This window comes from Triturus cristatus, chromosome 2_1 (assembly GCF_964204655.1).
Source record: "Triturus cristatus chromosome 2_1, aTriCri1.1, whole genome shotgun sequence".
In the NCBI taxonomy this organism is placed as follows: domain Eukaryota; kingdom Metazoa; phylum Chordata; class Amphibia; order Caudata; family Salamandridae; genus Triturus; species Triturus cristatus.
In genome coordinates, this window is record NC_140581.1 from 403,512,385 (window position 1) to 403,525,101 (window position 12,717).

The following is a 12,717-nucleotide window of genomic DNA, read 5'->3' on the forward strand; positions in this document are numbered from 1 at the left end:
GAGCGACGTACCAACCACTCCACATGCCGCAGCCTGCCCACAACAGGGGTAGGGGGGCACGCTGAGCAGTACGATGCGAAGAGGGGGCAATAAAAGTGCGGCACGAAGTCCTTCCTTCACGTTGCGAGCTACGGCTCGTAGGGGGGCCTTCGTCGCATTGTTTGGGCTTGCCAGGGTACGCGCCAATCTGGGAGGCGCACACTTCTTCTGCTTCGGTTTCACGGGGAGAACGGCGGTTCTCGGCGGTGATTCTCAAAGGGGGGGAAGTCCACTGGTCCTGGGACTTCGTTCAGGGGGCAAGCTCAGTTACAAGCCCTTGGGGATCTTAAACAGCACAAGTTGAAGTAAAGTTTATCAGCAATCTTTCTCCTCTCCTTCAGCACCAAGGCAACCACTGCAGGACAATCCCCCAGGTCAGGGACAGTACTCCTCCTACAGCTTTCCCGGTTCCTTCCACTCAGGCAGAGGTTCGTCTTGTAGCAGGATCTGATTTCTTAGGAGCAGGGCTCCTATACTTATACTACATTTCTTTTGTTCTTGCAGGCCAGGGGGCCCTTGCCTCGTTCGGTCCAGTTTCTGAGCACTTTGTTGATATGATGCAGGCTTCTGCTTTCAGTGTGCAGGGCAGAGACATCAGACGCTCCACAGGAGGTGGAGCCAGCATTGTGGTGGCAGAGCACAGCCCTATTCAACGTCCAGGTGCACTCCTCCCACCCATCCTGGTGTAATCTTCCTATTCAACACCCGGCTGCCCAGCCTGTCTCCTGGAATTCCCCAGCCCTGTCACTCACACAAACCAGACAGCAGATACACATCAGCGCAGAGGCGGGCTGAAATGGTTAGTCAAGCAAATGCCAACTTTCTAAAAGTGGCATTTGCAAACACAGAACATTAAAATAAACTTTGCTAAAAGATGTATTTTATTATTCTGAGTTCAGGCATACTAAACTCGATTTTCTACCATGCTCCCTGGGTCTGTTAGGATCATAGGATGTAACAATTCTAACAGCCCATTCTGGCCTATGGAGAACAGGTAACCTTACAATAGTGAAAAACGAAAATGGCTGTAATTCACTATTAGGACATGCCACACACATCAGGGCATGTCCTGCCTTATGCTTACAATGCACCCTGCCCTTTGGCCTACCATAGGGGTGACTAATATGAAGTTAAGGGAAGGTTTAGGGACTGGCAAGCGGGGGCGCTTGCCCAGTCAGCATGACAGTACCAGACTGCACGCAGGTTCTGCAATGGCAGACCTTAGACACATTTTACCAGGCCGCTTCTGTGGGTGGCACAACCAGTACTGCAATCCCACCAGCAGCATTTGTATTTACAAGCCCTGGGCACTCCTGGTGCACTTTACTGGGGTCTGACAGTAAACCAAATAAGCCAATCATGGAATCCAACCAACATATACATTTTACAATAGGGAGAGCATATGCACTTTAGCACTGATCAGCAGTGGTAAAGTGCCCAGAGTCATGGAACAGCCAACAACAGGTCAGAGAAAATACAGGAGGAAGGCAAACACTTCAGGGATGACCCTGCAAGAAGGGCCAAGCCCAACAGGCTCTAACTTCATCATGCTTCTCATTAGTTCTTCACTTCACAGTCTGCTGTTTCAACATTTTTGGAACTCAAAATCCTCCAATGTAAGATGGCTGAAGCTGAATACCCTGCCTACTGAACAAATCTTCAGTGTATCAAAAAGGTCTGAGTGGGACGTCCCTGGGAAAGCCTCAGCACCTTGCCATGGTCCTTCAGAGGTTGAAAAGCTGAAAAGTTGGTCATGGTTAATTCTGCAGCTCCTAGCTCTGCAGAGCAGACTTCTTGGCACCAGGTCTCTTTCAAGCCAGGTCTCCTTCAGTGTCCATGTCTTTGTGATCAGTTAGGCCCTCTTGAAACAAGGAGTCCTTCCACTTTGTTGTGCTCCTGATGCAGGCAACCACTTGAACCTTTGACCTAAGCTACAGCTCCTGGTTGCCAGCTTAAGTTAGGAGTCATTGGGTCCTCATGTGAGTCCTCTTCCTCCATCTGGACTCAAATGTCTGTCTCTGGTAGGGCCTTCTTTTTTGGATGGAATCTTCTATGGTCCAGGAATGTTCTGAGGAGGTGGTTACTGAGGAGCCAGATTATCCTGTGCACTAGGCAGTGATTGGAAAAATTCTACCCCCAGTCCTCATTATTTTCATATGGTTCCCCACACCCTTTTACAGCACTTCCTCTTTGCCTTGCTGAAAATTTACCTAGGACCCAGTTTCCACCATAGAGGTGAAAGTGCTGACAAAGCAGCAATACTTGTGGTAGCCTTCGCAACAACACTGTATACAAGAAGAGGCTGCCATGGTATAGGTGACTGCACAGGAAACGTTGACCCCTTGCCAGCAGGTACCGCAGCAACCCCATATGCCAGGAGGGGCGCTGGAAAAGAGTATTGCCAAGTTCAGGCTGTCTTCCACTCCTTGGCCCTATTTAGATGAGTTTTCCTTCCATTTGACAGGGTCAGAACTGCTTCTTTCCCATACTCGCTCCTGGCTGTCTCAGATGGTCCTAGTAATTAATAGGAGAAACTCTCCCTGGCATGTTGTCCCTTTGTATCCTCCTCCTGAGAAAGGGGGTCGGGTGTGATTCCCCCTGCCTCATTGTGTCTCATTTATTTCCAACATTTTCTGAGTTGGATCACTCAATCAGAGTCTTTGAGCCCACTCACCTAGCTTTGAGTCTGTGGATCTCAAATGGATGAATCATAAACAGATCCTTCATCGAATGAGATCTGAGTATTTTTTAATGTAGCCCCTGGATGGTCCTGGAACCTAGTTTTGTGCACCAAATGATCAAGATATCTTTAATTCTTAATCATTCATTTTTACCTCTTTCAAGTCCAACAAAACACTTTTTTTTAAATACTAAGGGGTCTATTAGAATGTCGGGCAGAGCGCCACCGCCCGCATGGAGGTAGCGATCCGCCCGACATTCTCCTCCGCCCGCATGCCATTTCCCCCCTGCCATATCAGTATGGCGGGGGGACCCCGGCGGATGGAAAGACCGTCCGCCGGTTTTCTGCCGGTCACACAGGTGACCAGGCAGAAAAGGGGCCTGATATGGTGGCGGTGTCTGCTAGACACCGCCATCCATATCATGATGGCAGCGGGAAGCAGCCTTTCCGTGGCGGCAACGAAAGGCATGCAGTCTTTGCCTTTGGGGGCCCATAGCGGGCCCCCAGGAAGTTGAGGGGGGTGCACATGTGGGTACCTATGGCACCCCCCTGCATTGGCATGGGCAAAGTGGCAGTCAAATCGGGGTGCCTGTGCACTCACAGCACCGGCCGCCACAATGCCGGGAATAGGGGATGCCACCGCCACGGTGGGGGAAGCATCCTAATTGCTGGTGCGGGACCGCCACACCACTGGCAGCAGGTCCCAGCACCGCTAGGGTGGCAGGCAGACGAAAGTCCACCCGCCATCCTAATAGGCCCCTTAATTCCCAAAAACCACTGAACAGATTTACACCAGAACAAGTGAAAGCACTTCTTTTGGTGAACTTTTACCTTATTGCCACATTTGGTGTAATTTCATTAAACCTGTTTCTTCTGTAGATAAAAGCAGAGAAACCTATGAGAGTTAAAAGCGGAAAAGTAACTCTTGGATCATCACTTCTCTGCCTATTTATGGATCTGCAGAAAACGTGTCATACTGAGCAAAAATCGTTAAAATATTTTTGGGAACATTTTCCTGGTGCTTCCTTGAACAGGCCCAAATTATAAAAATACAAAAAAAGAAATTGCCTTATCACTAAAACTCTGATCTAACCATAACTACACAGTTGCTATTTTTGACTGTGTAATATGTTTGCCTTTCTTTATAGCTGCCTGAAAAGACAGGAATTGGAAATTACTAAACAAAACCAAAAAAAACTTGACAGTTATGGTGTGCATAGCAAACTATAACTCACCCTAATATTGCCATTACTGATGAGGTCACTATGTATATACTCAGTTTGAGTATGCATTATTATTTAAGGATGTTATGTTGGTAAGAGCATTTCATTTCATTTCAGCTGCAAGTTGGTGCTTTCTCAGATAACCATAACATGTCAATTTCAATGGTTTTGTTGTTCGGTTTAGTAACCATAACTTCACTTTAATTTAGTTTTTTTGCTGGAATTTCTGAAGCTATTTTTCTTTACAACATGTTATTGTCTCATGAACAGCAAGTCGCATACATTTCTATTATCAACATTGTTTTCATTGAGTTCTGTATTATGATATATCTTGTGGCACTTTGACTATGCACAGGACAGATTAGCCAAAGGGCCTGGCATAATGCCACACCTCATGCCGATACTGCACCAGACTAAACTCCAACAGTTCATGGCCTTCAGCCAGGCCCTCCTATACACCCAGCTCTAGCTGTGCATGGACAACAGCAGAGTTTGGCAGCAGAATTGGCCTATGGGTTGGCCCTTCACATGAACTGCCTTGCATTCACTCCCCACTGTACCCAATTTTGTGCGTGCAACTAAGGTTGACCTCAGAGCCTGGTTTATGGACAAGCCTTGTGGCCACACCTTTGCATGACCAACCTCACAGTGCACATCATTCAGCAATGTACAGCAGCAGCTGGCCACAGCTGTACTCCTATCCAGCTGAGTTCCCAACGCCAAGTGTGCTCCATAATGGACTTGTGTGCATTTGTCCATTTGTAGCCAGCTTTTGATGTAGACCCTGCCCCAGCACCACTGAATAAGCTGTGTGTAGCCATTGGCAATGCAAAGCATGCTCTAGGCACAGGTTCTGGCATGACCACAGCTCTGCATTAGCCTCTGTGTCACTCAAGCAGTTGGGATTTGCCTTTGGGCATGTGTTGTGCTCTCTGAGTGGAAGACCACTCCTGAAGCTAGACATAGCACTGGAGCCTATGCCAAAAAACAGCTGTGTATGGCATTTGGCCATCTTATGGTCTCCAGACACAAGATCTTGCCTAGAGTCAGATCTGGAGCTCTTGATCACTATGCATGGTCACTGGGATGCATAGTTGCATTGTAGAATGTTGTGTTGTGTGAACTGTTTTCAGGTTAAATATGTATTTTTCCTTCAGGGCAGTGAAAAAGATATGTGGCCCAATAACGCATATTATTTAGCTGTACTCATAAACATGCATTCATACACTTATTATTGCAATGTAAAGGCTAAATTCAAGTTTATCACCCTGCACAGTTAGCATGACATATGAAATACACTTTCTGCTGCATCATGTAATGACGACTTTACACACGGAATAAATGTACTAATAGCCTTAAGGTCTCTTCAGTGTGGTTTTATCATACTGCACTAATTTAATCCATTACTTGTTTCCATGGAAATGATCAGTCCCCTCCCCGTGCCCACTCCAAACTGTTTTTGGTCACCGCTTCCCTCCTAACAGGTTTGGTACCAGGCTTGCCCTCCTCCAGACCATACCTTACATCTTCTTGTCACTGTAACCTTAGCCTTTTTCAGTGAACTTCTGGGTTTTACATTTTTTGATTATATTCTAAATTGGTCAGGCACCCAACCCTCTGCCACCACCAAACCACCACACCTAAGGCCATGCGGAGAGGTGGTTGCTCGCAGGGCTTGGCCTCAAAGTCAGACCCTGTGCCTAACTCTCAACTGTGCACCAACCCATGCTGTACACAGCCTCTGGCCATATGTTGTGGGTTTTTGCCGCAGAGCCTGGCCTCAAGGCCAAACTCTTCATCTTACACACAGCAGGCAGGCAACACCCACTGCACACAGTCCCTGACCCAATCCTCCTTCGGTTGTTCCTCTGCGGGTGCCCAACAACCACGGCCCACATAGTATGTCTACCAAAATGTTACCATCTCAAAAATAGGGAGCTGTTAAGTGACTGAGGAGATTGGTAGGCTGAATAAACAGATGTAGAAAAGGGATGTAGAAATTATGTAGATATCTTTCTCTTGAACAATTTTTAGTCCTGTTCATGATGCATTATGCTTTAAGTTATTAAGTACATACAACACCCCTCACATTTTTAACCCTCTGGTTTCATATCTGAATGATCATCCTAATGCTAATTTAATTCTGCCTGCTCTTCAGGAAAGGCATTAAATTCAGCAGTTCTTATTCCAACAAAATGACATTTAAGACTGCCTAACTATTCTCTTGAAGACAAAATATTAGTTCTTTAGTTGCTCATTAGTGTTGAAAGAATGTTTCAGTCGGCAAGTCGGAACATTTTAATGAAACGGATGTAAAAGATAATTGATACATCATAGATAATGTGTCCTCATTTTAGCTTTCTAGAGCACTAACCATAGTTTGTAAGACAAAAGCGGTCCCTCATTTTGTTCATGTTAAAAGGAAATGCTTTAACTTTTAAAGCTTTGATTTCCCCAAGATGGCATTAGATGTGCCATACTTTTGTGAGAAATACAAAATATAAAATGTCAGCCCTCTAGTTGTTCATTAGGACATGGTGGGAAAATTGCTGTTACAGGGAGGTAAATGACAAACTGCTGCTAGTGTTAGAAGTGCATATTTTGTTCTACGTGTCTGAATGTTTTACTGAAATAAATGAGGAAGATATTTGAGAACTCTCAGAAAATGAGTCCTCCTGTTAGCATTTTAGTGCAATTACCATAAATTTTATGACTGTTTTACAGCTTTGATTCCTTCAAGATGGCTTCAGGTGTGCCAAACGTTTATCATGGAGACAAAATGTTAGAGCTCTAGTTGCTCATTAGATCACTGTGGGAAGCTACAGTATGACACTGGGGAATACACTAACAGGCTGCTGCTGATGTTGGACTTGCATGGTTTACTCATTCTTTATTCTTATATGCCTGAGGAGAAAGATGGTGTGAATATATAGAAAATATGCTCCTATGTTAACTTCAGTAGTACCTTTCATAACCTCTTGAGAAAATCATGAGAGAAAACAGTTTCCTCTCAAACATAATTTATCAGATCCCAGCAGAGGATCAGCATGCTAAGATCATCTTAGAATAAACCACTTTTCCAATATTAGTAGCCGATCGCCAACAAAGGACTTCTATTGTGACTATAATATATCACACTTTATATGTGCTAATTTTTGGGACCCTCAAAAACAGGCTTTCTTAACAATGCATTACAATGCAAACCATGACCCTGAATCCTTTAATGGTTGCCATGAAATGTTGTAGCCAGCCAAACAAGTGGGGTTTCCTTTGGGACCTTCCCACCCCAACCCTAAAATCTCCTTGGGCTTAGGGTATGCTCATCCTATCCCTTATACATTTTTTTATTCAGTTTCAGGGTAGATGGACCATGTCCATGAACTCTTACAATCGCTGCCACAACATAATGTTCATGTTGTGTTAAGCCAATCAGGATTGACTAGCCCCTTTAAAGTGGCCAATCAGAACATACCTGTTTACCAAAAGTTAAGATATCAATATCTTTTCAAACCCTGTGTTACCACCCTGATTACCTCTTTAAAATCTTTAGAATTTTACTAAATTTGGTGCAAATCTGTTCATCTGTTTTTTCTGTATTGCTTTCCAAAACTTTGTATGTGAATTTTAATGGGAAATTAATATTTTGCCACTCCCCATTTTCTTGAATCCCAGTTGACCAATTGGTGCAAAACTTCCCAAGAAAGAGTTGGAGTGGATGAACTTAAAAAAAAATATTTGTGAAATAAAGATCACGGAGGCTCTGACCTATCTATAACTACTCAGTTAGAAATATATAAAGGATGGGGGGGGGTCACAAAACTCATTGTTTTTACCCATGCAGTTTCCTATGGGAACCTCAGACATTGCTACAACCAAAACAGCTGAATTGATTTACACCAAATGTAGCAGAAAGCTAGATCTTCAATAAATCCATTCAGACTCTTAGGAAAAATGAAGCTTTAAAATTTACAGATGTTGAGTAATGCCGTACCACGGAAGGAGCACAGAGGGAGTATCGAGGTACTAAATGGCAAATAAAGTGTACTGATTGGCTGAACCTGCTGAGACCGGTTTTACAGAACTAAGAGCTGTGACTTACTAACCGAAACTTGAAGAGGAATGAAGCACCCGCCATTTTAGGGCTTGGGGATTTGGCCCCCCATGGCCTGAGAACAAAAACAAAGAAACATACATATCGGCAGGGTAGGGGTTCTGAGACTCCATGGTCCTTGTGAGAGGGGGGCATCCCTGAGACTCTTTTTCTGATGTCACTGCAGACTCGCAGTACTCTACCGGTTCTCAGCGCAGAATTTTACAGAAGTACTGTAAAATTACTGCAAGATAACTGTGGGACAAACAAAAATAAACATAAAAGTTGGGTGGGTGTCCTTGAGTTGTTTTGCTACCATGGTGGTTGGCAAGCAATGAGGGGTTGGCCATCCATAGGGGGTTTCCTGCACGGCATGGGATTGATGACCTGCAGAAGGTTGGGTGCAGGTCCTGACACCCCTACTAAGCTTACCTAGGAATGGTTATAAAATATTTCTCTACGTGTTAAACAAATCACTGAAGGAGCCACAAGTTAAACTGATGTTATAGTTGGGGAAAATATCAGTTAAAACATTACATTTTAAACTCTAAAAAACACTTAAATTCACCATTTTCAGTTAACTAACGAAATAATAAGTCACACCCTTGCCACTGAGTATGACCTCACATATTACATCACTCAGAACATGTTCAATGTAATCAGTGATAATATCACTCATAACAAATGAAATTACTTCCTTGATCGCAACACTGTGCATGGCAATGGCATGAGCTATAGTTCCTTGAGTTAAGTATTCAACTATAATTGGTGAATTTCAGTGGTGTATAGTTTAAAATGTAACATTTTACCTAAAATTTTCACCTAACTCTATATTCACTGAAAAAAGCAAAAGTGATGTTAATAGTTAGATGAATATGTCAGTGCCAACATAGAGTTCCATTAGGATGGCGGCTGAAAAGCACCCCGACCGCCATGGAAGCAGAAAACAACTGCCCGCCGGCACCGTGGGAAAACCGGCGGCCAAATTAGGATCAACCACCAAAAAAAAACTACCGCGGCGGAACGAGGCCAAGAAAAACCGCCCGTAGCAGGCGGAGATGCCCAAAATCCATCCGCGGCGGTCAGATTCGCGGCGGAAAAACACCAACCCACCACAAGTATAGCGGAGACACCGCACTGGATATTAGGATATCCCCGACGGTCCTGCGGTATGTACCGCTGTCTCCGACTGCTGCAGTCACACAATGGGATGAATGGGAGAGCCAGCGGAAGAACTGAAGCACAGCCACCGCAGTGGATGATCCGTAAAAAAATATAGCAGATGAAGCAAAAACCCCACAAGAAGGCCAAAACGTGCACACAGAAAACTAGCCATGCCCCCCAAATACACAAAACACACCCCAATGACACAACCACATGGCAAAAAGATAAATACAAATCTCTGGACAACACACCTGTCAGCAACACCCCAACTGGACACACCCACATAGCTGAGTATAAAACCAGCCCCTTCCCTGAACACAATCCTTTGCAATACTTCAGGATGGAAGGGACACATACCCCAGCTGACAGGAGAGGCAAAGGACACAACATCACTAGCCACACCACACACAGCACTCCCACCTCCATACCTGCACAACTAACCCCCCTGCACAACACACACCATACACAGCACAACCACAACCACCACTCACACTCCTGCACCCACAACCACTTTGCACACCACACACCATGGCCACACAGAAAATACCCAAATTCACTGAGAGTGAGTTGAAGGTTATGGTAGATGAAATAGTCAGAGTGGAACCACAGCTTTTTGGTACCCTGGTCCAACAGACACCATTAGCCACAAGGACACAAATGTGGGCAAGGATAGCCCAAAGGGTCAATGCAGTAGGGACCACCCCAAGATCAAAAAAGGAGATCATTAAGCATTGGCATGATCTGAAGAGGATGGTCAAGGAGAGGAGGAGAAAGAACCATGAGCTGGCTCAGAGGACTGGCGGTGGCGCTCCCATTCTACCAAAACCATTCACACAATGGGAGGAGAAGGTGCTTGCAATACTGCATCGAGAGAGTCTCAGAGGAGTAGCCGGGGGAGTGGAGGCTGGTAAGTACAAACAAATGACTACTGCCACTCTGCTATGTACTGTCTTGCACAACTACAAACCTACACCACCTAAGACACATACCATCCATCTGCACCACACACTCACAAAAACATGGCTCACAGATTCAACAGTCACCCACTCCCATTCACACCAAACATAGCTACCAACATAACCATGGGGGCATGTGCACAGGCAGACAGCACTACATCTCCCAACAGGCCCCCTGTCCCACAGCATCAGCAAGATGGATCCCTCCCCCCACCCAACCCAGACGCATTTGTCAGCCATTACACAACCCACATCAAACTCACAGGTAGGTAGCCATCTTCCCTGGGAGGGTGTCTGGGAGTGGGGGGGCTGCACCACTACTCCCACCATGCCCCCTGTCCCACAGCCTAGCAAGATGGATTTCTCCCCACACCCCACCCAGAAGCATGTGTCAGCCATTACACAACCCACATCAAACTCACAGGTAGGTAGCCATCTTCCCTGGAAGGGTGTCTGGGGGTGGGGGGCCTACACCACTACTCCTACCATTCCCCCTATTCCACAGACTAGCAAAATGGATTGCTCCCCACACCCCACCCAGAAGCATGTGTCAGCCATTCCACAACCCACATCAAACTTACAGGTAGGTAGCCATCTTCACAGTGAGGGTGTGTGTGGCTGGGAGGCCTGGACTACTACTCCCAACATTCCCTCTGGCCCACACCTGAGCAGGATGGAGCACTCCCCCCCCCAGCAGTTGGAAGCCATTGCAGTTCACCAAACAGACTTACAGGTAAGTAGCAAGTACACCCACCCATTTTTCACAAATTAAATGGTGCCATATGACAACACCAGCCCTCTCATTACACAAAGAGGCATACCTACCCCATTGCCAAGCACAGTGTGCACACAGGTAAGCTAAGGAAACTATCACAGCTACCAAAGTGTGACACACCAATACACAAGTAGAAGAAAGTCAGGGCACAATTATGCACAGCACCTAGTTACATGTGCATCGTCATGGGGCAAGTGCAACAAGGACCATGAGAAAAATATGAAATCATGTGTGGTGGCACAAATCAAGATATGCACATGACAGGACAAAGGGATGCAGGAGATGACAATGGCCAGTCCATGGCCAGATGTGACGTCTGCCAGGTCAGACAAATAAGCAATGAGTTCTCAATTAAACACATGTTGTGCCAGGCCCTAGATGGCAAAAAGTCCCTGTGATCCTTAATTGTGCACGGGTTGCCTGGTATGCCTTGACAGCTCACACCATGGACAAGTAATGCTTGTACCACTGCATCATGTCAGGAAGCACAGTAGTGCACGTAGTCAACAATGTGATGATCTGTCAATTGTGCAGTGTACAAAAAGTGAATGACACACAGCTAACACAAAGCTTGCCGGGTGCACTACAATGACCATTTCCCATCTGACCCACAGGTGACCAAGAACTCACTGCAGAGGACAACACCAGCAACCTGCAGAGCCAGTCTCCCCCCCGGTACATGGACTCTCGGATGTTGACTCCCAGGATTCCATAGACGATGAGCTCGAGGCCAGCCCATCTGGTGTGCCAGGAAGTAACAGGTCCCTGGACTCCATCATCCCCCTACCACATCTGCACCAACAACAACTTCACAGCAGAGACCTGCTGTCACAGCCTGTGTGGCCACCGCCGCTGCCACCACCACCACCACCACCAGTGTTGCCTGCAACTCCCTCCCTGTCCCAGAGGATGACCAGCACACACCACTGACGGAGGAGGGCAGGGAGAGGATGCGGGTGCCCACAGTGGTGAGGCAACAGGTCCATGGCAGTAGGGCAGGTGGGAGGGGCAGGGTCCCCCACGGATACCAGAAGGCTGGGACCCAATTCCTGGAACACATCACCAGAGTCCTGGGCGCATACGAACAGGCCAAGGGACCAACGGGCCAGTCGGATGAACTGTTGAACGAGCTCATCCTGCTGATGAGGTCCATCAACACCCGCATGGGACAAATTGTGGATCTCTTGGGCCAGCAAGTGGCGGTACTGAGGGACAGGCATATGCCACAGACAACACCTCCAACTCCCTCTGGTGGGCCGCACAATGACAGTTCACCATCCTCCCCTGCACCCACAGAGAGGGGCGAGTCCTCAGACCCCACTGGCCCTGCAGCAGGGTCCCCCCCCACCAAACAACGAAGGGTCCATCCCAAGAAGACCCTGGGAGTATCTGGAGGCCAAGCACCTGCCAGCTGCCAGTCACAGAGCCAGCCATGAAGGCAACCCTCTCAACCACTGCACTGACTTTCTGGACTGTCCTTCCCCACACTGCCTTGTGAATGGCATCTGTCTGTTGGACTGGGTCACCACAGCAATGTGGTGACTACTCGATTATCTCATCTACCACAACTGTCAACTCACTGCTCCACCCCACCCCCAATGGAAATGTACACCCCCCCTCGCATCTCACCATTGCAAATAAAATATCCTTACACATATGTTGTTGTGTCTGTTCCGTCTTTATTGCAGGATGTACAGTCTTCAACATGATCAAAATGTACCAGGAGCATGGGCTGTATGTAGGCAAGGAGAAGTCAAAGGCACCTAGGGAAACACAACAGAACTACTTTC